This window comes from Rutilus rutilus, assembly GCF_951802725.1.
Source record: "Rutilus rutilus genome assembly, chromosome: 20".
Taxonomy (NCBI): domain Eukaryota; kingdom Metazoa; phylum Chordata; class Actinopteri; order Cypriniformes; family Leuciscidae; genus Rutilus; species Rutilus rutilus.
In genome coordinates, this window is record NC_140225.1 from 8,151,928 (window position 1) to 8,177,992 (window position 26,065).

The 26,065-nt window shown below is 37.0% G+C and overlaps 1 protein-coding gene across 3 annotated transcripts in view; it reads right to left on the reverse strand.

Annotated features, from left to right (window-relative positions):
• Positions 1 to 26,065, reverse strand: part of lzts2a (leucine zipper, putative tumor suppressor 2a) — a 59,647-nt gene that overhangs the window by 13,384 nt on the left and 20,198 nt on the right. Inside the window, exon 2 of one of the 3 annotated variants that reach the window (XM_084391847.1) lies at positions 19,102 to 19,219. The exons of 1 other annotated variant lie outside the window; for it this stretch is intronic. The gene's annotated coding sequence lies outside the window, so the exon portion shown is untranslated. Of the gene's footprint in view, positions 1 to 7,082; positions 7,271 to 19,101; positions 19,220 to 26,065 lie in introns of those variants that run through there. One more of the 3 variants, XM_084391848.1, reaches the window with a different exon arrangement.

Sequence of the window (26,065 nt, forward strand, 5' to 3'; positions counted from 1 at the left end):
CACACCAAGGATGATAACTGTAACGATATAGTTCTAAACATCGTTCTAAATATAAAAGATCAGCAGAGTCCACACCACAACTATAACGATAGCGGCACCGAGAAACACTATCGTTGGAATCACTTCCAGAACGATTTTTTTCCAGCTGATGAACGATAAAAACACTGACAGCCAATCAGAATCCATCCTGATTTAAAGAGCACGAGCATTTGACGCAGACGACGACAAAACTGCAAGCGCACGCTTAATAAACAGAACGATATCGTAACACTAATATATTTATCTTAACAGTCATATTTATAGTTATCGTTATTAGTGTGAACAGGCTTTAAAGGACAAGTTCGGTATTTTACACTTAAAGCCCTGTTTACAGATCGTTTCGGATGAAATAGAACGGTAAAGATTAAAATTTAAACACATGCTGCTGTCCCGAGAAATTTAGGTTTCTTTCGCTTTCCCCCCCACCCCCACAATGGTTGCATAGGTGCACTGGAACAATCCTTCCTAAAACGCATTAAACTTTCGTTTACAAAGACGTGAAACTCACCGAGTGTTCAGGGGTGTTCACTGATATACTCACACAAAAATCGCTGCAAAAGATGCTTTCCAACAGGTGTTTTACCATTCGTTTTAAAACTGTGGACCTATTTTTCCAAATGATTCACACCCGTACATTCTTCCGTTGAGAGCTTGAATAATAGACACTCCAGCCCAGTTGGTGGCGATAATGCACCTTTGCCAATTGCAAGCAAACCACTGGCATTATGATACCGCGACTGCACTACAGAAAGAATACAAACAACAACATTCCAGTTTCCGGCGGCGGAGTAATACCGTACCTCACAGCACATCCTAATACAAGTCAATGGAGTTGGACAAAAACTACGATAAAACCAGTTGGAAAGCATCTTTTGCAGCGATTTTTGTGTGAGCATATCAATGAACACGTGAGTTTCACGTCTTTGTAAACGAAAGTTTAATGCGTTTTAGGAAGGATTGTTCCAGTGCACCTATGCAACCATTGTGGTGGGTGGGGGGGGGAAAGCGAAAGAAACCTAAAATTCTCGGGACAGCAGCATGTGTCCAAATTTTAATCTTAACCGTTCTATTTCATCGGAAACGATCTGTAAACAGGGCTTTAAGTGTAAAATACTGAACTGTGTAAAACTACCGAGTTTCAAATTTTGAAAATAAATTTTGGCACAAGTGAATTCACTCAAAATTCAAATCTCGTCTACAACGGCATTACAACAGCGATTCCCAGAGACCACATGGCTGCTGTTAAATTCTGTGTAAAGCAACTCATTTTTCATGGTAAATCCCTGTAGATCTTTGTACATTTCTTTGTTGAAATGCTGGATCGAATTAAAAGCGGAAGGGAAACACTGCCTGTAGAACAAGCATTATTGGCCTTGCTTGTTTCACTGCCAACCTGTTGCTGTTACAGGCTTTTGGCTTTTGGTTCTGTTTGGGGCTGTTGCCATGACACTTGAGGCCTACATGTGCACTGCCTGGGGTGAAAGAGAGCGAGAGGGGGAGGGAGCCAGAGTTTGTAACAAAAACAGAGGGAGAACTCCACAGAGAAGAGAGGAAAGAAAGGGACAATGAATGATAGATAGACCATAAAAGAAAGACAAATTAAAACCTGAGCAGGTGGAGTGTTCGTGAACATGCATAAATAAGTCGCAGGAAGGGGAAGGCCTGAGTGAAGTAGAGGAATCCATAAAAGAATGAGTGAGAGAGGGGAAACTCAAAGTTCGAGAAGACAAGGGGCTGGTCGGCTCTTTAGCATCTCAAAGCATATGGGCTCTATTAAAGGCCCCCCTGAACAGGGGCCCCGAACCGCCTCACAAACCTTCCGAAGACAATCTCTCCTGTCTCACTGTCCGAGCGTCCCTGGGCATCTCATCCAGCGAGAGCCTTTCAGAAAAGAGCCGGCTGCCTCAAACTCCAGAATGAGATGCAGCAGGCGACGGTATTTGCACAATACCACACAGGAGCTGCTGCCAGCTGCTGCCACACTACCTGCCAATCAACTGTGGACATTTTGTTTTACCCAGTGAGCAGTGCTAGACTCACTGGCACAGGCCCAGACGCCAACCGTAGTGCCAATTACAAAGCATCTGCCAGCAGGAACAATCTCCCATGGTCTGACTGGTATAAAGTAGATTGAGTGCAAGCATCTCGGTAATCTATAAAAAATAAAAAAAAGAATCACCTTCATTATTACACTAAGTTCACACAAAATATGCAATTGAGATGTAAATATGAAAGTATTTCAAGTTATTAAACAGTTGTTTATGGTTCTGAGTACAGTATAACTTGATTTGTCTATTGCAACTAAATAAGGTTCTATGTTAATACAACTTGACTTCTTTAGTTTAATCTTGTGTAAAAACTTGATTTAAAAGTTCCCCATATTATGCTTTTTCGGATGTTACCTTTGAAGTAGTGTATAATATAGCTGTTTGTGAATGTAAAAGGTCTGAACAGTTTCAAAGACGCTGTTTTCTGCGCTGCGAAAGCAAATCCACTTTGCATGCACTTCCAGAGGATGAGGAGACCAATCAGGCTCTCGAAAAGGAGGGCTTTAGAGAAACCGAATCCTTTATCGAACCGTTTTAGGCACTGTGAGAAAAGAGGTGATGCTGTAATGTATATAATGAAATAATTGAAGTGTTTTCTGGCCTTGGATGCATGTAAACCCATTGTAGGAGACCTCCAAGACAAAATTAGGAATGTTTAAAATAGCATAATAGGGTCACTCTAAGGCAATTTACTAGTAAGTCAGGCTACGACTGCAGGTTACTGGGTTGTGATTAGGGTTGGGTATCCACTGTCCTTTTATGGTTCTTTTTTTAAAAGTATGGGTTCAGGCACCGGTACCGTTTTAAAAGTATCGATTTGGCACCGGTATCGTAAAAAAAAAAAACTAAAAACGATAACCAACCCTAGTTGTGATGCACACAAAAAGAGTTTTTAAAGAAGAACTAATCACTGGTTTGTTAGAGAGACAACATTTTCTCAGAGTTGAGGCACTTTGTAGAAGGTAAACTAGAGACAACCACAAGCAAAATTGTATATTCTACTTTGAGTTATGGCTGTGAGATAATAAGTAGCCTACTTATTATGGTACTTTTTAGGGTTGAAAAGATTCGGATGTACACACATTTTGCACTATTTTTCTGTACAGCCATTTATGGTCTTATACTGTGCCAAATTTTTCTAAGCTGGTTTTTGCAGCAAAATGGATCAGGCCTTATGCTGAGAGTCAGGCTACGCAAGACTAGTCAGACGACCACTGTGTGGTCAACAATACTTGGTCAATCTGACCCATTGCAATTCTGGGCATTTGCAAGCAGAAAAGCGTCCAGCGTGGGAATGGCCATGTAACATCCAGGAGCCAGTTGTTTCTGAGTCAGCTGCTCTATGCCACGGTAGGAATTTCCAACCACTAATGATTATTCAGTTCAATCCAGTGGTCAGAAACAGACACTTGGAATAACAGCAGAACGGAGAGGAGCTGTGGCTCTACCTCATTGTTATTACTTTGAGAGTGGCCATTTTGAGGAGATGCCACTGATAGGATGGTAATAAAGTGATGGAGTTTTTTTTAATGTACAGAGTACGGTCTGAAAAAACAATACTGATCCATCAGAGTGAAATCCAGACCTTCAGTTATGAACAGGGGAGAGGACAGACAGTTTGTTTTTTTATAGAAAAGAACATAAGGACGAGTTACAGTCCAGTAGAAATGACTGTGAGCTAATGTTTATTTAAATTCAAAAGGTTTTGATATATAAAAAATAATCTCAAATACTTATCCAGATTAGTTGAATAATCACAGTATATAATGTAGCCTGATTGAGAAATCAGTGTCCAAAAATCGTTGAAAACACCGTGCCATTTTTTGACGATATCTGATAATGTGGAAAACAAAACATACACTGTAAAATTGCATTATTTTATAGGAAAAGACAGTAAAATGCTACAGTAAAATCCTTTTAAATAACTGTAAAATACTTTACCATACAGAAAAAAATTGTAAATGGTTTAACATCACATGTACTGTAAATTTTACTGTAATTTTTACCATATAATTTCGATGAAAAACAATTATATTATTACATGTGTTTTGTTTTCAGTTTTGTTATCAGTATACATTAGGGTGCTCTGTGTTATATTTTCTATTATTTAGTGAATTTGTATTGCATTATTTTAGTGTCATTTTACCTTGATGGTGTTGATTCTCTTCGTGTATATGGACCTGTGCACTATATATATATACACACACACACACACAATATTGACCATTTTTATGGAGACTTACGGAGTCTGATTCACGAAGTCTGAAGTCTGATTATATGAAGTCTGATTCATGATGTGGCTCTTTTTTTTTTTTTTACCACCAATATTATTATGATGGTTATCAGTACATTTTAAGGTAAAAAGTATTTTAGTATTAGCATTATATTACTTGTTTAATATTTCAATTATAACCTAAAATATACAGGCACCGATATACCATCCAGTAATACCAGAAATACTATCACTGTATATTTTATAGTTTATATTTTATGTATATAGTTTCTGGCAACCACAGCTGCCACTTTACCCGTCACCTTACCATACATTTATCAAGATATTTTTTACAGTGAAGGAAAATAAATGAAAATTAACTGTTAGTGACAGAAAGTTGTGTTTTGCCCCAGTTTCATGAGGTTAAAATTGGTTCTTTGTTTTTTAATTGGACAATAGATACATTTTTATGTGCAGCCTATCCGAGTAAGTCAAAGTATTTCTTTACTGGCTGTGGTTATTGATTTCCTCAAAATGGCTTCTCTACCTCCTCTCAAAGCTTTCTGAACCAAACATCAGCAGAAAGAGAGAAATAAATAATCTTGCGGTGTTTCTGACAAACCATAATCATCAGTCTTATGATCAAATTGAAATCCCAGCGCAGATATGCACTGCAGTCGGAGGGAAAAGTGGCACAGCGCACATAACAGTAAATTAATTCCACACCAGCGCTTACATAACCAGCGTGGCCTCAGACAAACTATGCCAGCATGAATATGTAATTCATCTTAAAAGTGCAGAGATGGTGAACCACGCAGGAGCCGCAAACAGAAAAAAAAAAAAGACAACCTTGGAGCTGGTCGTGAAACCTGCAAACACGCCACAGCGAGACCAGCCGCAAGAGGATGTGGACATACACACACACTGTCCCAACAGAATCCAGCCAAGCTCAGACGGAGAGGAAAAGAGTGGCATGGAAAGTTGTGATTCAGTGAAGTCAGCTGAGACTGACTCGACGACGGTAATGAGCTCTCCCTCTGTATATACGTCTGCAGGAAGCTATAGCCTTATATAAATACTTGGCACATAAAGGCATCTCATAAATGGAAACAGTAAAGTGATGAGAGGAGATGGTACGAGGTGTTTTGGAGAACCTAAACCTGTGAGGCACAGCTAGACAGCGAGGCACATTCTGTCCTTACAGAGACAGTGAGCTGACCGCATTTACTAAGGCTGTATTTCAGAGCCCTGTAACATATGAGAGTGATTTAACTCATCTATTATTTTCCGACTCACTGACGCAAGCACCTTTCCACCCCCCTAGGTGATCTCATCTGGAGTGGAGTCTGGACGCTGCTGACACGCAGTAACAGGCCGCTCTATTTCAGGCTTTTTCAGCAAGAATGTGCCACGAGCTGAGTCACATCCACTTTAAACACAAACGGGAATCTCAATATACTTGGGGGCGCTTCAATCTAAACCTCATCCCATTCGAAAAAACGAAATGTCAATAGATCAGGCTGCGTGCTGTGCAAGAAGCTTAGTGGTGTTTGACTAGTTTGAAGAAGCTTTGTATAAGCACTCGGCAAGGAGTGATTGGAGTGGGTGTGTGTTTGTGTGCGTGTGTGTGTGTGTATGTTGGACGTTCCAATCTAGGCCAGTTGCTCATACATCAACTTTTTACTTCAAATTCACAATAAAGCAAACAAAAAACTCCAAAAGGGAGTTTTCTCCATTATTCCAGAAGAACCATTTTGGGTTCCCCAAATAACCTTTCAGTGCACAGTTCTTAAAAGAACTGATTTTTTGAAGATTTTTTCTTAGTGTAAAGAAACTTTGGCACTTTTTCCACTTCATGGAACAATATATGCTAATGAAGAACCTTTATGTTTAAAGGTGTACTTCCAAAACACTGCTTTTCAACAACGTCCACAAAACAAAGATAAAACAGCTTAACCAAGTTCTGTAAACCAATCAATTCACAAGGCCCTGCTCTCTCTCTCTTTCTCTCTCTCTCTCTCACACACACACAACAGCTCAACAAACTCTCTTTACAACAGACATAAATACCTACAGAAAACAACAAAAGACAAAAGATATCTCACTTGTATCCTGGACAAGAATGACATTAAAAAGAGAGCAAATGGAGACTTTTGTTTAAGCCTCATGCTTCTTAGATATTTCTCCTGTAAGAAAAAGCCCCCAAATAATCTCACATGTGAACTGAGTCCCAGATACAGTCTCAATAAACAAGACTTAAAAAAAAAACAAGATCTATAAAACAAGATACCAAAGTCTGCAATAGTTATAAATCTCAACATAAACTCACACATTTGTCAAATTCTTCCAGCATCAATGATGTAAGCTTTTGTTGTCCACATTCACATATAGCTCTTTATTCTAACTGCATATAGAAGGAATTTCAGCAGAAACATATATAGAAAAAGTTGATACTTAAATGAAACATAACTGAGATCTCTATTATGCTCTGAGAGAACAATAAAAATCCCTTCGAGTAGCAGAGCCAACTTGCTCTACCCTCAAAACAACACATTATGATTAACTTTGTGCCATGCAGTCGTTCTCTCACACAGATCTCTCTTCAGAAGAAAGCACTTACACTGCTCCATAACTTCAAAGAGCTTCTTCTCACCCCAGTGTGATCAGCTTTAAGAAAGTTAATCATTCATTTCACATCACTTCAAAGCTCTTGTGAGCTGCAGTGGTAATCTGAACTCTCGTACATTCAGAGTGTAATAAATACAGTCGTGTTGCTGACATACCCATAGTGCTCTGCATGGCTGCCTCCCAGCGTCTTCCCCCAGTCTGTCCTGGAGGTACAATCCCAGTCTGCTGCTTCTCTTTCTCTATCTTTCTTTCTCTCTGCTCCTCCACCTCATGCCAAAGTTTCCTCTCTTTTCTCTGGTAGAAACCCCCTTCTCCTCTGTCCTGTCCTGTCCTCTCTCTCCCTGCTGTTTGCCGCCACAGCACCGCCCCCTTCTCCTGCAACCCTCCTCCCTCTCTCACTTTGTCTGTGGCCCTTTCCTCCTCCACTACCCCCATCCTCACACACATTTAATCCCTCCTCATGCTCACTCCCTCTCTTTTTCCTCGTCTTTCCTCAACCTTTTCCTTTTCTTCATCTCTGTCAACTATTTTCTATGGAAAATGGAAGGACTGTCATCCTGTTTTCAAATCTGACCCTCAGCAGCTGCTTTAATCCTATTTCTAAGGTCTCTAAATTATCAACATGATCAGAACTTTGCTGGAAAAAAAGTTGCACACAATATTCTGCATGCCTTCTGGTATCCGATTGATACTTCATACTCTTTTAGTAGGTAAAAAAGCATTTTAGTAATTCTAAAAATTAAGGCCGTAAGTCACACCTTTTTGCTGTGAAATCTTTAATGATTTTTTGGAATATAAAGAATTTAGACTAAGAATATATTGTTAGTTTATAGAATATATAGTATATAGAATATATTGTTAATATAACATATTGTTAGTAATATTTCAAGGTGAACACTTCCTGGACTGAAACTACTTAGGTTTAGTTAATTACATTTTATTTTTTTAGAAGACTCATGTTAAAATGTAAGTGTAAAATATGATAAATAAGGTTTTTGAGGAACGTTTGTATATCTCAATCATCATAGTAGTGAACTGCATTATATATATTTTGCCCCAACACTTAAAACTACAGAGCTTCGATCATAAAACTAAGCATTTTAATATCATCTTACTAAGACATATTATTGGGAGATACATAAAATGCCTGTAAATATCAGCTGTCACTCTGTAGGTAGTTTGTTATACTGTTATACAGATCTCTTTACAAGTTGAATCTCATCTTACATTTTGACCATATACATATCAGCAACAGCAACAAATTGCATGTGTTTTGCTCAGTGTGGACTGAGGTGTTTTTTCCTTCACAAATATGAGCTCCATATTCTCCTATATCATACAATAAGAGCATCTTTGGGGGGACATTTTGACCCCATAATGCGCACACACACACACACACACACACACACACACACACACACACACACACACACACACACACACACACACACACACACACACACACACACAGGTAAATGCATCTTTGTGGGGACATTTTGACCTCATAGGGTATACCTAAACCACACACACACACACACACACACACACACACAAACGGGTAAATGCTGTTTTATTGGATTAGGGTAAAATCTCTCCAATCAAGTCAAACTCTTCGTCTGTTTAGGGGATATATACGTTAATCTCAAGGCATGCTGGGACATCAATGCATGACTCACTCTAAACATTGACTCATCACATGCCCACATGCCTTGTTAATGCTTTAACATACGAAAGAGCATAGTAAACACACTCCGTCACCACAGCTACACACACCAAGCGCACCACAAAGGGTCTGTTGTCCCATATGATATCACAATGAAACTTTCAAGCAAAGTGATCAAAGGAACACTTTGTAAAGAGGACAAGAACAGAAAACCACATTTGGGTGTGTTTTTTTAGGGTTTTTTTTACTATTTGGCTCTGTGTACTTACACGTACTCGTCACATTTTTAATAGTTTAATTTGTTTATTAACAATGTCCATCAGTGGTCAACCATGCTTCACAGGAGAATGCAGCCTTTTAAACAGTTTTAGGAACTTTTATTAAAATTTGTATGAACCAACAAATGTGATGAAAATGACAGTGATGGAAACAACATGCTTGTTTAGTCCCGGTTCATTTGTTACCTCGGTTATTCAAAGGTTTTATAATTAGTATCACGTGGCTGTTCCGTGTTTTATCCCTAACTGTATTTTTTATGTGTATTTATAGCCCTGTGTTTCAGTTCTTGGTTGTCCGTTTTTGTTGTTGCTTTGATGGTTTGGTTTTCCATTCCATTCATGAATAAATGACCTTTATTTAAAATATATTAAAATAGAAAACCGTAAATTGTTTTTAGCCTTGGTGAACATTAAGTACTTCTTATAAAAACATTTTAAAAATGTGCACGACCCCAAACTTTTACTGTAGTGTATGCTGTACACAAAAGACATCTGAAAAGTACACTCTAAAAAATGCTGGGTTGTTTTAACCCAATGTTGGGTCAAATATGGACTAACCCAACGTTGGGTTAAAAATGCAATTTAAAAATGGACAAACCCAGCCGTTGGGTTACATTTTTAATGATGCAATTTGTCCATTTTTTAATTGCATTTTTGTCCATTTTTGATTTTGTCCAAAATGCAATGTCCATTTTTAAACTGCATTTTTTCAACAAAATGCAGGGTTGTTTTAACCCAATGTTGGGTCAAACATGGACTAACCCAACGTTGGGTTAAAACAACCCAGCATTTTTTAGAGTGTAGCAAAAATATCCCCAAATAGTTTCAATGTAACCTAAAAGTAAAAACATTCTAATGCAAATCAATCCTTGGGACACAGAAATGCTGTATTTGAAGAATCAGCCATTTATCTAAAGGGTTGCCTTTCAATGAAACCTATTCACTGGTTCTTCCCTTTCAATCGTTTACCACTTCACTCCCTCATTTACTGGCCATTCCCAAACAAAAGCAAGGAAGCATGACGTGTTACTCCTAACCTGCATGTGCAGAGAACAGTAAATACAGGGACACAGAGTAGTGTGGGACTCTCGAGTGAAGTGAAAAGGAGAAAAGGAGGAATGAGAGAGGCAGAGAAAAAGACAGAGAGAGGCAGGGAGGAAGGAGAGCTAATGAAGCGTTAGGAACAGATGAGCATCTGAGTGATTAATGGACACTTGCCCTCCAGGGGAGTTATCATATGAACATACACTCCACATATACTCACTGGGGAGGCTTAACTTGATACTCTCAACTTCAGTGCACACACATATCTCAAAGTACATCCGGTCGACAGTATTCTCCATACTGGAGCGACAGCACATGCACGAATGCTTACAGACCTGGCTTGGTAGTAACGGATTATTTCGTCATTGTCAGTCGGAAACCTTGTATCGCCATATTCTTTTGGCCACCCTTTACATCTGTCTGTGGGTTTTGCAAATATTTAACCAATGAAAAGTATTAAAAACAGCTTGTAACTAAACCTTGTAACTCCACTGGACCTCCATTATACTTCATCTTTTATAACATGAGATTTTGGCCAATTTACAGAATAAACCTGAGTGCCAATATAGCTAGAATAAACTTTATAACCTGTAAATTGTGTAAAATGTAACTGCCTCAGTTGGGCCGTTCTAATGACGGTAAAAACACACATGTCTGGCAAACTCCATTTGAGCTTGATTTTGGTCAAATGTTAATAATATAAAGACACATCAAGACCATACATAAAGCCACAATATAAACTTAGACAACACAGTGTTTAATTATTTCCTGAAAAGTAGTGTTTCTTCACCCTACAGTGACAATACGTAATCTGGATTATGTAATCAGATTCCAAAAATTAAATAATTGTAAGATAATTTATTTTCAATTCTCTTAATCAGGCTACAGTTTTATATTAATTACTTAATATTAAAAAAAATGGCAGTAAATTATTCATAATTCATTGGCTCTCACTAATTCTTCTTTTCTAACTTTTACATATTCTCCTTTCTAAAAAATAAATAATTGCTTATATCTGGAAAGTTTTGTGCAATTGCACACACAAACCAGCCAATAGTCAGATGTCTATAATTAAACAGAAGATTGAGAGGTCACAAAGCATAAACAAACAAAATATTTCATCTTTTTTAGTAAGTGTTTTATTTTTATTTATTTTCTAATTATTTATTCCTTTGAACACTTTTAAGATTTAATTAATCATTAACTTCATCAATTTACGAACCCCCTGCATTTCCTAATTCCTATTCCTGCAGAATATTAAGCATATTTTGTTTAATTTACTTCATGTTGTTGATAACAAAGAATGAAATTCTCTTTGTATTTTTATATCAATATTGGACAAGATTATCCTAACGTAATCTAAAAGTAGCCTGATTACAGTATATTAGCTGAAATGTGTAATGTAAAAGATTACTCTTACAAACTAAAATTTGTATCATGTCATTTTTGGACTGCTTACAAAACACCCTGGACATGAACTAGGGAGTAAACTTAGTTTCTTCCAGTACTGTACTGGTTAAAGCTGTTGTTAGCGGGGTAATGAACAGCCTTGATTAAGTATGAATGGGGGCAAGGGGAATTCTCAATCCCCCCCAAACTTCCCAGTCCCGCTGTCTCTTCAATTCAGAGGGGAAGAACTGGAACGGAATGGAGTTGGTTAGGAAAGGGAGAGAAAATTAATGATAGTGAAGGACAAAAGACTGAACATGAACCTAATCCCCCTTCCATCCCCCACATACACACACACACACATTGATTTGATCAAGCATGCACACACACACACACATGCAGATGGACACACAAAATGAGAGGTCCTCAAAACCTCCAACAAAACACTTGACCCTTCATCTACTAAGAGAGGGAGAGACAGAGAGAAAAGAAGGGGCAAAAACACAAAACAACTGTTGAGTGCCAGACATGGGGTTGTGGTGGGGGCTCTGTGAGATTCATTGCTAAAATGAGTAGAACTTCACTGATATCTACAGATTCAGATACCATTCACTCAGAAAATGTTATATTTTAATTGTTTTCAGTTGCAATAATACTGCTCTGGAAAAAAACACATTTTACAATGTTTAAAGTCAGCCTGAATCTTTCTAAATGCATTTACTGGGCATGATTCATCAGTTTAGTGCACTTTATTCCTAAAAAAGTCTCTCTTTGTAATCTTTGATCATGATGTAATAACATTCTTTGCCTCTAAACCATAGTTGGCATCAGTTTTTGAAACCGACCACTCCACCCACTTGTCACATTTAAACCATGTTTCACAACCCAATTAAATTTCCAGAGTACTGTCGAAGACTCACAGTAAGTTTGTTTATAATCAAGTTACCCTTACGAAAAAGAAGTATACTTTTATACTGTAGTATACTGTAGTTCATATTAAGTATACTTAAGTAATGTTGAAGTATATTTTAAGTACACTTCATGTAGTAAGTATATTAAAATCAATGTACTGTAGTAAACTTGTGAATGTATTTCAATACTGCTTGGGACTAAATTGGCCCACTTTATATAAAAGTATACGTTTAAGTGTACTATAAGTGGTAAACTTTAAGTGCACAACTAGTTCACAAACTACGTTTCTCATTTGTACTGCATCTGTACTACAAGTGAACTTAAGTATACTAGTAGTTTACTATTACTACTACTATTACTACTACTAATACTTGTAGCATTTTTTATAGAAGTACACTTAGAAGTACACTCAGTAAACTTTAGTAGTTTTTTACTGCAAGTATACTTGTAAGTTTTCTTTAAGTGAACATAACATCATACTTATAGTTTAGTATTTACATATTATATTTGCACTTTAAGTTTTGCTTTTTAAGTACTTAAAGGTATAACTTTTTATACTTGAAATATAGGTTTAAAATTTTATACTTAAAATATAGGCCTACCTTTAACTCTCTCCATTTTAAAAACATTTTATTCTAGCTTCCTTTTTTATCAACACTTGAAAGTGGCAAGTTTAATTTAAAATAACAACAACAACAACAACGTTTTAAACAAAAAACGGAGAAAATCGCATTTTTGTCAAAGACTGCTGCATTTAGATCCTTACCTTAAATCTTTCCTTTGCCTGCAACAACCCATGACAATTGATAATAATATGATTCTTGAGCAAAAAATCTGAAAATTAGAATGATTTCCGAAGGATCATCTGACACTGAAGACTTGAATAATAGCTTCCATAACAGAAATACATTTCATTTTAATATATTTAAATAGAAAACAGTTATTTTAAATTATAATAATATTTCACAATTATACTGTTTTACAGTAGTTTTTCATCAAATAAATGCAGCCTTGGTGAGCATATCTGACTCTGAAAAATAAAATATAAAAAAAGAAATATAAATAAATTGACACCATCAACACTTTTAAGCAGAGGGAAAATGTGTTTTAGCATCTAAATGATCAAAGATCGCAGTGTGGAATGCACACTAATCTTTGATTAACCTGCTGCTGGAGGCAGATTACATAAGAACATCATGGGTTCAGAGAAGTATATCAAATCTGGGATTGTGTATATAGACCTAGCCCTGAGCTCAGACCACCCCAGGATCACAGGGCTCCATCACAAAGCATTGAGCTTATGCCAAACACATCTGCTTTCATTACACATCCCATACACTCTCCATAACAGCACATGTACAGTACACACCATCAGTGACAGAAACACACATTCATAGTCAGTGCTGGGTAGTACTAGATTATATATAATCTGATTACATTATCAGATTCCACAATTTACATACTTGTAATTAGATTACGTTACGTTTTTTAAAATACTCATAATCAGACTAGTTACAGTTTTATTGATTACATGATTACTTAACGTTCACAAAATGGCAGTAAATTATTCATTATTTATTTATTCTCACTAATTATAATTTTTTATCTTTTAAATGTTCCTTTCTAAAACAGCCTATTGGTTATATATGTACAGAAAGTCTCTAGTTTTGTGGCATTAAAAGTCAGAGGCCACGAAGCATAACAAATAAAATATTTAATCTTTTATGTGTTTTGTGCTGATTGTTTTTATTTAAAAATTGTACATTTTTATGTAATTTTTAAATAATTATTACCTTTTCATCAAACCCCTTGCAGTTCCTTTGCAAACCCTGACCTAATATAATGTTTAATGCACTTCATTTTGTTGATGACAAATTTTCAACATAATTTTTTGTTCTATTTGTATTTTTATATCACTGTAGTACAAGATTATCCTATTCAAATCTATGTGATAAACAAGTTAAGGCTAAAAGTTAGGCCAAAAGTAATCAAAAAGTAGTCTGATTACATTCGATTAATGTTTATGTTATGATTATGTTACTAACTACAGTTTTCATCATGTAATTTGTATTCAGTAATGGACTACAATTTGTAAGTAATCTACCCAGCACTTCATTTAGTACAACAACACTTACAGTGCCAGAAATGTCACAGACACACAAAGAGATTTCATAAGCAAATACAGAGGCCTGGCCTGAACACTGTAATGAATGGTGTGTAATGAAACTGTATGTGTGAAGCTGCCAGCAGGTTTGAGCATTGCAAACCAATCTACTTTTACTGCTCTGCTCCCTTCCATGGAAAAGCAATAAGAGCACTGAGGTGATGTGGGGAGGGGAACTGAGGGAGCTCCGTGTCCATTTTGTGCTCTGTTGAGTGGGATTGCAGAACGCTTCATGTATATAAAAAAAAAAAAAAAAAAAAAAGATGGGCATTGAGCGGAGGACATGTGGGCATGATTCAGCTCTACTCTTCTGCGCAATGTGCTGAGAGTTTACAGGTTATTTGGAACATTGACTATTCTTTCGTTTTCCATTCAGAGTTTCCGTTCTTGGAATTCCCCCATTAATGAACAGCCAGCCCTCCAGCTTATTAAATGCATTTGGATAATCTAAAATATCTGGAGTTTGTTATCCATCCATCATCATTTTACAATTATTATTTAAATATATCGATTTTTTATTTTATTTAAACTTTATAATTAACAAAAATTAAAAAATGATTATTGTTATCATCATTATTATTATGCATTATTATTTTATCCCCAAGTCAAAATTCATCGATTTCAATATGAACTCAAATATTTATCTTCTGGAAGATCAAATAATAATAATAATAATAATAATAATAATAATAAATGTTGTTGTTGTTATTGTTATTAATAATACAAATATATATTTTTATTTTGTAAAAAATTATTGTTGTTTTCATTATTATTAAAGTTAATGCATTATTATTATTATTATTATTATTATTATTATTATCTTTATTATTATCATTACTTTTTTATTATTACACAAAGTTGATTAGTAAATGACAGATAGGCTCCTTAGCTATGAGAGATCAACCTTGGAGTTGCTCAAATAAAAAAATAAAAAATTATTTTGGGCACTGGCATCAAAGAAAATGAAATAATGAGAGAAAAATTAAGAGAGAGATATCTGAAACACACCTGTTCCTAACACCAGCCGTGAAACACTATTAATGGTGTTTTATGAGAGTCAAGGGTCAAGTGAGGTTAAAGGTCGAAAGACCAGTGTTTTAAAATAGGGCAGGGGGTTGTGGTCTCAGTCACGACGTGAACACAGGTGGAAACATCAAATATAACATCACAATTAGCAAAGATCACATGGACAACGAAGATAATGTCTTCAAATCAGTGGCCATAGCAAAATGAAAACATTTTTACAGTGTTTTACATAAGCTTTGATCTGATGATCATTGCTGTGAGTCCATATGGGGTTAGACATGCCTCAGCACACTTTAACAGAGAATGGAAAGAATAATAGATTTCTACAAAAGAATTTAACAGCTACAGGCTGTATATTGCAGAGTCAGTCGTTCTTGCTATGGGAGAATTGCTAACATAAGCAATGAAAGATGTTTCACACAGACAGTTATTTCCCATAACTAAACAAAAGTGATTCATCAGTCTTTGGAGAGAGAGAGAGGGGGGGGTATGTCAGAGGCCAGTGGGACATCTGAAGAATTCTTCGTGCCATTCAGGAGAAAAAGGTTACAAATCACAGAGGGACACAATCACTGCTCTGGTTTAATAGGACAGAGGAAAAGGGGTAACGTGTGGCGTCTGTTAAACTGTGAACACACAAATCTCAGGGCTGGCCTATACTCTTCCACAGTAAATCTTAGCAGGAGAGAGGTGGGAGCAGACAATGTGTCAGAGACGCTTTACTTGGCCTGTCTTCTCATTCATTTCCCATTAACTCACAGCATGCTCGCTGTTTATGTTCCACTGGCATGAAGAGAGGGCCATGAGAACGACATGGTTTGATGAGACTCATAAACACAAATAACAGCCTGTCTGAGAAAATCCATGTCCATGTAACATTTCACCCCAAAATTAAATTAAATATCTTCAAGATATGGACCATATTGACAGTAAAGGATTTTCCTCCGCAAATTCTCATTACTGGAAATATTTTGCTATATATATATATATATATATATATATATATATATATATATATATATATATACACATACATACATATATATATATATATATATATATATATATTCGTCTTTTACACATCACTGTTTCCACTGAAATATTAAGCAGCACAACTGTGTTCAACATTGATAATAATAAGAAATGTTTCTTGAGCACCAAATCAGCATATTAGATTTAGAATGATTTCTGATGGATCATGTGACACTGAAGACTGGAGTGATGGCTGATGAATATTCAGATTTGCAATCAAATGAATCAATTACATTTGGAAATATATTCAAAGTTATTATAAATTGTAGTAATATGTCACAATATTACTGTTTTTACTGTATTTTTAAAAAACATTTAAATATCTTACTGACATGGAAATAATGTCATAATGTTTTTATCGTTAGAATCAAATCACCTCGATCCCAATGAGAAACCCTTCTAGAATCTCTGGATATTATCCTTACAAAAGTCTGTTCAGTAACTAGGCCTCAGATGCCATTTCCACCACAGAGAGGAAGAGATAGAGCAGGGGCCGATCTCCTGAAGGAAACAGACAGCTGCTAAGATGTGTGTGAGCATAGATTGAGAGCTGCAGGGTCAGAGCAGCTGCTAGACCACACACACACACACACACACACACACATGAAACAAAGTCTTGAAGAACTGCCAGTCATGTGCTCTAGCTCTAACTGCAAACTAACCAGATGAGTCAGGCCAAAGGGGCCAAATCTGCAATCAAATGAACAGCATGCTCCTGTAAAACACTTGCAAAGGAACCAAAAATGTTGTCTAGTAAGTAAGGGGTAATCAGATTTGAACCATTTTAACCACCACTACCATGATACCCATGTCAAAAACATGGTATTACCATGTTTAAAAAACATGCCATTTTTTGTTAATCTGTTCATTACCTCGGTAATCAGTTTTTCCTCCATGAAAACAATAAATCCCATCCTAATAATTCCCTGCCCTCTGACCCCTACAGCCCCTCCTCATCTAGACTCAGGTCGGCCAGTATCCATTCCACTGTCACACTCCGCATTGGTCATCCATCAAGAACCTGACCCCCTTACAAAATACACTTCAAAGTGCTGGATGGACCCTTTATTGGAATATCCCTGTGGGGTAAAAAACTCCGCCAGACACATATTCACACCATTAATCAATGTCCAGACTCCTGCAGATACGATAATCAGCTGTGACAGCGAGGAAATGCTTGTTCCCACTGAGTACGACTCTGCTGATGCTTGTAATTTTCACTAACACAATTTTTTGCAAGTTTTTATTATGTTTATCTTAGATGCATCAGTCACTCATTTTTTTTTTCATACTGCAGATTTGCTGCTAGCAGGGTTCACCTGACAAGATTCCAACAAGCAGCAATTTTTCTATACACACTGAAAAGCTGTGCGACAAGATCCATCCGTCACAAAACACTAGTGAAGAGTGTGTTTGAAACATGAAGCTTTGACACCTTTACAAATCACTTGTTTAGAATCAGTGATTCGAACTGACAAAGTCATGTGATTTCAGCAAACAAGGCTTCCTTACATACAGTATATATATATATTATCGACGCAGTAAAAAGTCACACCTGAAAAATCCTCTCCCCCTCTCTCTCCTGTCATTAGAACCAATGTGACTTTTTACTGCGCCGAGTCGAAGTGCTCCCAAGTGCTATTCCGCCATACATTATAGTTATCCTTTTTACCCGCTTAGAAAAGCGCCACGTGTCACCATACTTGGTCGTGTAACTGTATTTAAATAGGGAAAACGTGGAGCTGTTTGGTCGCTTCTAACTTCATCTCTGTTTGGATCCTAATGAATGAACTGGGCTAAGCTAAGTGCTATCAAAGTGTCGCCGCGCGCCAGAGCGATCGAGTGCACGCACTGAGACGAGAGAGGTATGTATCAACTCGTCTTAGTTAAGGGAATAACATAGTTTAATATGAAAAAATGCTGGAGTGTTCCTTTAATAGACTGTAGAGACCGTTGTGCTGACAACAGTTTGTGGACAAGTTGTCTTTTGCACGCTTTTTTTACTCACCCTATGATGCCACATGACTTGGAAAAAAATAGATATTGCGACGATGAATTAAGAATTCCTTCCCACGACTTGTTGTGATTTTGTTAAATCGTAGCCCGAATTGAACCAAAAATGAGGAAATAAACTGTAGGCGACTAATTCGCCAGACTGTACTAATTCGTTCCTCCATTCTAATTTAGTTAAATCGTGGCCACAATTTAACCAAAAGGAGGGAACAAACTAAGAAAAGAATTAACACGCGTAGTATTTGATATACATGAGGAGAGGTACTCCATTCCAAGGAGATTTCTGTGTGGGCAGGGCTACCTAGTATGACTACTGTCACCTAATTAATATTCATGAGCAAGGCGGATCAGATTTACAATGCATTCCTTTCACTTTTCAGATCCTTCATCCTTGATTTAAGAAATCCTGAGTGCATTTTCATCATGCTTTACAGATCATTAGCTTTTAGTGTCTTTAATTAACTGAGTCTAATTAAAACTAACACAGTGAGGGGTAAAAGTTACGATACTAATGGCAGAGTCCATTAAAGCCTGCTTGTTCTGAATGCCTAGGCTATGATGAATGATGGAAATCAATTCCATGTGTCATGTCTGTTTCTCCAGTACTGACAGGGAGGATAGAGAGACGTACAGGGACTCATCACATGTCTTACCTTGCACAGAGGCCCAGAGAGGGGCTCCTAAAAGATGCAGAGATCCAGAACTGATGGAGACTTTACACATGCCCAGAGTCCCACCGCAGCGTCCACCTCCACTCACACACACACACACCTGCAGGGATAGCCACACATACTAGGGTTAGGTGAAATTCAGAAACATGCAAAACAGAGGAAAGCTGAGGAAAAATTCACAATTACTATTAGAAAAGTTCCAAACGTCTATTTAAAACAATAAGAAAGTAGAGAATGCCCAGAGAGCCTCTACCATCTCTACAGTCAAGACGAAAGAGTTCAAGTATGCATACTGTACGTCACACACCTGCTATGGAGTATTAGTTGCAGGGTGTAAAGGTGAAAAGCCTGTTATTATGTTACCATGAAAGCATGATAAGGTCATGGCTTTCTTTCTCTTTGGCCCATCAGTGAGTTCACATGGGTCTCGATGGACACAGAGCCAGGAGAGATCATATTTTGCCAGGTACATTATAATCTGTGAAAGTTTTAAGTTCCTAAAAATAAAATAATATACTCAGCACGTTATTTCTGAGACGAGTGGAAGAGCACACTGCCCCCCACTGGATACCAACCAACATTACCTCTGTGTGAGAAACCATAAAAAACAACTAAAAACTTAACAGCCATTTTGACATTTTCAATACATTAGTTTTAGTGTCTGTGTGTATCATATGTGAATGTACATATTCTTATGTTTCCACTCTGCCATGTTCAGAAGTGCATGAATGAAACAAAGTTTAATGTAGCCTTTTTAAAGTGTGCAAAATCTGCAGGGTCTTTCCTCTCTCCATTCCCTTATACACTTAGTCAGGAATGCTAGTCACTATTTACTCTGCGTTTAATAAAACCAGTGAAGAATGAAGAGGAGATTCGAGAGGAATGTGTCTGTGGTTATCTCTTCTCTTCGGTTATCAGTCTCATCTAGTGTGTGCTACCACTTCTAAATTGGGTCACATCTACACACACACTCACACACACACACACACACACACACACACACACACACACACACACACACACACACACACACACACACACACACACACACGTGGAGAGGAGAGGGGAAACGGAGGTTCACACGTGCTTGATCCTGTCTGCTTCACAGAAAGGGGGAGCGACTGGGAAAATAAAGGGGGTGAATGGAGGTCTACGACAGTTAAGCACAACACACACACAACACTAGTGTTCTGGAAAATCTTTCTGAGCTACATGTTTTTACTAGAAGTTACTAATAAAAGTTGTAGCAAAATGAAGTTATAGAAGAGGGCAAAATCTTCTAAGAAATACATAACACAACTGTGGACTTCACTAAATTAAAAAATCTTACCGACCCAAACTTTTTTTTTTTTATGTCTCTAATGCTTATTGAGGCTGCATTTAGTATATAGTTAAAGCGTGAAATTCGATTACAATTAAAAATAACTTCTCATAATATACTTTAAAATGTAATTTATTCTTGTGATGCAAAACTGAATTTTCAGCATCATTACTCACATGATCACATGATCCTTCAGAAATCACTCTAATATGCTGATTTGCTGCTCAAGAAACATTTCTTATTATTAATAATGTTGAAAACAGTTAATATTTTTGTGGGAAAAGTGATGCATTTTTTTTCAGGATTCTTTGAAAGTCCAAACTTTTGAACGGTATAGTGTATACCTATAATTTATATAATTATCTATTATCTTAAAACCATGAATGAATAGCAACATATAACTAAATATTTTTCTGTAAAAAAGAAGACCCTTCTCTGAGAGACAGAACAGTTCAGGAGAGTCTGCATGATTATTTGTGTGTGCAACACAATGAGACGTTTGAAAACTACTGTCATGCTACTGAAAATTTAATAGCGCCATTACTTCTATTTAGTGACTCCCAAACCCTGTACAACACACTCCTACGTACAATGGATTAATAATACGTTTTATTCTGACTCATATGCTCCTCCTCTCCCTTATCGGCCACACAGAAACATAAAAACGTTGTGCAGTAATTAATCACTGAGCCACTGTCTGCAAACTGATACAATATGGCCCATTGATTTTGCCATGACCTCAACTGGCCTGTCGGAGATAAACGTAAGCCTGTTAATTGGCACAGCTCTTTGGTTTCAAGTTGCTGTACCACCATTCAAGCTGATATAGCTTTCATTTCCGTCTGAAAAACAGGCTCTAGTTCTTGACAATAAAAGCGCTGATTGCTTTCAGAACTCAATTACATTTGATACAAGATACAGAGGATCAGACAGCAGAACATCTGCCTGACTGGAGATAGTTTAAGAGGTCAGACTCATCAGAGCTGTGGTGCGACTGTCACAATGTGTCATGATGTTCATCCCTTGTGAAAAAAAAGTGTGCTTGATTATAGTGAATGTGCACTTTTAGTGTACTTCAAATATTCAAAAAAACATTAATGGAATAAAAGGCCACTTAAGTGTACTTAAAGAAAGTATAGTTTAAGGACTGTTCCTTTAACACACTTAAGTAAAAAACCTTTTATGTGCTGACCTCTAAACTACTAAAGTACTTGAGTACTTTAATTACTAAAGTTCTTTAAAGTACTATAATATTAACTGTATTGTGTTATTCGTTATTACATTTAAAAGTAATGTAATTAATACATTTAATATTAATAATTTAAATGTACTTAAAGTGCAAATTCATCATTACAAACGTATTAAGTATATTTTAGTTGACCATAAATGCTTGTCAGAACATTCGGCAATGAATTCATTATTAAATTACATATAAAAATGTATGAAATCTATGAAATGTAGGATTTTATTAACTAAAAATCTTGCCTTCTGCACTAGTTCTTCTTGCACATCAAGATGCAGATCTCCATTTTCCAGTGTGCTGAATATTAAGTGTTCTACTTCATGCTTAATGCAAATACTGTTAACGAATTGCAAATGCACCAGGAGTGCTAGAGCAGATGGTACAAGGGCATTTGACCTTTTTGGAGCTTGAGAGCTACTGGTCACCATCCACTTTCATTATATGTAAAAGTGGATTTTTTGCTACTGTAGAGAATTTTTAAGTTCTATGCTAAAAAAAAAAAAAAAAAAGGTGTTTCACTATGAGGTTTAGTAAATGATGACAATTTTTATTTGTAGGCAAACTATCCAGTAAAGACATTTACTATTAACGTTACACTGTCTGTTCTGCACCTGCTCCCGTATGCAACAGTACTGTTAGCTGAGGTAAATGTGTATCTGACCCATTCTGCGCTCAGCGAGAAAAAGAGAGCGCCTGCAGGGTGACAGATGGCGAGGGCCAAGCGTCAGGGACTCAATCAATCCACTTTTCTCCTCCACCTCCTCTCTGACCCCATCGTCCCTCCTTCCAGACGGGAACGCAGCTCAATGTCTCTCATCATTTTCCCATCCCTGAGAACCATGCGTATGGATACACAGCAGGACAATACAACGCCAGCCGCGCACCACAACACAGACGCTGATGATTCCATCTGAACTTGTAATACATGGACTGGGAGTTATGAGGCATCCACACATGGAGCGAAGCGGCCTGGGGTCACAGATTGGCCTTAATTAAAGTGACCTGAGGGATTTAAACTTCAATGAGTCCAGACTGCTACTAGTCATAACTTTCAATTCTATGTCTTTAGTTATAGGATATGAAAAGAGGAAAAAACAGATATAGAGTATAGAAAAACATGATTATACAGCGAGGTATTAATAACTTTTGAGAGCCATAAGGTGGCATAATGAGATCGTTTTGTTGAGGTAACATCCTTATGTCATTGTGTCAGATAATGCGTTGTTCATTAAGTAATGAGAAATATAAAACGAAGGGTAAAATAACCATATAAAATGTACAAATTAAACAAAAAAAGACAATCAGTGAATGGCTTTAAAAGACTTTGGTATGGGACGAATGATTTTTAACATATAGGCTACTAATAAAAAAATATTTGAACTTTATTTGAATACTCTCACGAGGTATCTATACATTATAATATAAAATAATAATTATAATATCCAATATAATCCATTTTTGATTATCACAGGTTATCCCAGATCACACAGGTTAAATTATTTGCCACAATAAACAGATGTCGTTCCCCTTAACTTGGGATCTCGAGGCCATAACGTCACATCACATGGCTATGGCATAAAGATGTCATTACCTTGACAAAATAAAACTTGTGGCCACAAAATATCATCACTTTGCCACAGGTTCAAATATTGTGGCATCAACATGTGATATTAAGTTAATGTTGTGGGAACAACAAAACTAAGTAAACTGAACATTAACCTTTTACAGTGACTTTTCATTAAAATTGTTATGCTTATTAAATAACTTTATAATTACTCATTTTGTACTCATTTGGAAAGGAATGCAGAACAAGCATTTTTACTAGGGTTTTTAGACTTTAGGATGCAACTGTATATGTGATAGATACATTAAGAAATGTGGGTGCTAAAAGTCTAGAACTTGTTTCAGGTATTAGGAAAAACTGGACTGTGGATTTGTGTTATTATTTATTTCTGTCATGGAGGATCGGATTACTGTCGAGCTCGCTCTGCTTCTGAGATTTGGGATGGCATTAGCGTTTTAATTTTACTAACAACTAACAAAAAAAAACGAAACACACAACTGAGCCACATTTGCTGACCTCTGACTGCAGCCTTGTGATTTGGTTCAGAGACAGGATACTCTCATGGGCTTAAAAGAGCCTGAACTCATAATTCACCTGCTTTGTTCCCTGTCTGTATCGTCCTATATTCTCTAATCAAGATCTCATCTCAAAGCCCTTTCATAAGAACCCTCTTCTGATCCGAAAACAGGTCAGTCTTAGGTTCAGTGTGTCAGTACCATAATCCAAGGTCATGGGTTTGATTCACTTTGGATAAAAGCATCTGACAAATGTGTAACTGCAGATGCACTCCAGCAGAAAGTGGATTCAAAATGCAGGCCTACAAATCACACATGAAGGTTTGTCTGGAAACCCAATAGGGTACAACAATTTGACAACAACACTGAGCGCGGTAGCTCTTTGGGCGACCTGAGTTTGAGTGCTGACTGTCATTGATAATAACAAGAAATATTTCTTGAGTATATTAGAATGGTTTCTGAAGGATCATGTGACACTGAAGACTGCAGTAATGATGCAAATGCATGATACATATGATGCAACGATGCAAATACATATGATTTTAAAATTATCTTTCAATTTACTATATTTTAGATTAAATAAATGCAGGTTTGGTTTTAGGGGCCGTTTACATTCCACCATTTTCAACTAAAAACTGAAAACTTTTTATGCGTTTCGGTCATTCCTGGTCATTTTGGGGACCTGAAAACGCAAACTTTTGATAACGGGTTTCAAAACGATACTGTTATTGTCTCCGTGTGAACAAAAAAAACCCCACAAATTTGTGAAAACAGTCATGATGTCATGCGCACACGTATTACGTGTTCAGTCTACAGGAGCGTAGCGTTTCTTTAGAAAGTGATATCGCCAACTACTGGCCTGGCAGCATAATACAGCGGTTTAGGTCGTTTTCTCCGATCCATGTGAACGGGAATCGTTTTGACAACATTCTCGTCTGTACGCGAAACGTTTCCATTTTTAGTTCATCGTTGTCACGCACTTAGAAAGGAAGGCTTAAAGAAACAAAAACTTCTGGCCAGTTTTGTAAATGTTACACTATAAGAGCACAGGCCCAACTAATTGAGACTGAAATTTGTCAACAATTTTGACTGTATGTTGTATTATTTTATTAATTATTCTATTAAAGCCGTTTTAAAGGGGGGGGGGGATTACACCTTTAATTGTTTTTTACTCCAAAAAAAGAATATATACCACACACACAGAAACACACAGAGACACATTCATAAGCTTACATTTATTAACTGAAACTCTGGATTATGACCGCAGCAAGCTGTACTCTTTTTAGAGTGTCAGTAACCAAACGCCCCTCTGCAGTTGATGAATGTTGTTAATCTCCATGACTGTGTCATTAGGCGGGTGTAATGGGTCTAACAACAGTGCAGTGACGTCAAAGTCACACAGCGTCTTCAATCATCTCAGAGACACCTCAAGGTCACGAGAGCTCAGCTCTGATGTGAGTGATGCTCATCTGCCGCTTCTGTGTTTAAGACGCTTGCAAACCTCCAACATGACTCTCAATGTCAGGATCCTGACAACTAAACACGGTTTTTTCTCACTGCTGTACATCTGCTTTAGTTCCTAATGGACTGGATATAGTATTGTGACCATGGAGGCATCCACCAGCATAGCTCTCTCTGTCCTTTCATATTCAACATCATCACCGCAGAGACACCTCACAAGACAACTGCGATTTAAGCATGAAGGACGCAGCTGCCTGAGAGAGAGAGAGAGAGAGTTACATAACACCAACCGAGAGATTTCTCATCTCGGTCCTGCTCACTCAGGACTATTTGTGGTCTCAAAACGACTAGAATAAAAATAATCGCAGTAATTCGTAATGCAATTCTTACCCTATATCCTGTTTGATAAGTGAAAGCAGTAAATCTCTTCATTTTCTGTCAGTGCTAGCATTGTTTTCCAGGAAAATAAAAGCAGCTTTGTTGTCCTAATGCTCTGCTGACTGTCCCAGTTTCCACTATGTTCACTGTGCAAGCACACATACATAAAAGATGATTTGCTGCTTCAATTTATGACTTTTTCAGTTTGATTTGGTGGCAGACAACACTCAAGCTTGAACAACCCCAGAGAGGACACAGTTTAGCGTTCACTCTGTGAGGGAAGAAGGAGTTTTAAGAGACTGTAAAAGGACGGTACATATCAAATATGTAACAGCAAGAAAAAACACTAAGTGATTATGTTTTATGCATCCTGAAGCGCTCATTTTCACAAGCAGCAAAAAGGCAAATACCCGCACAAGACAACAGGACACAAGAGAACAGAAAACATTAATATTATTGATTAT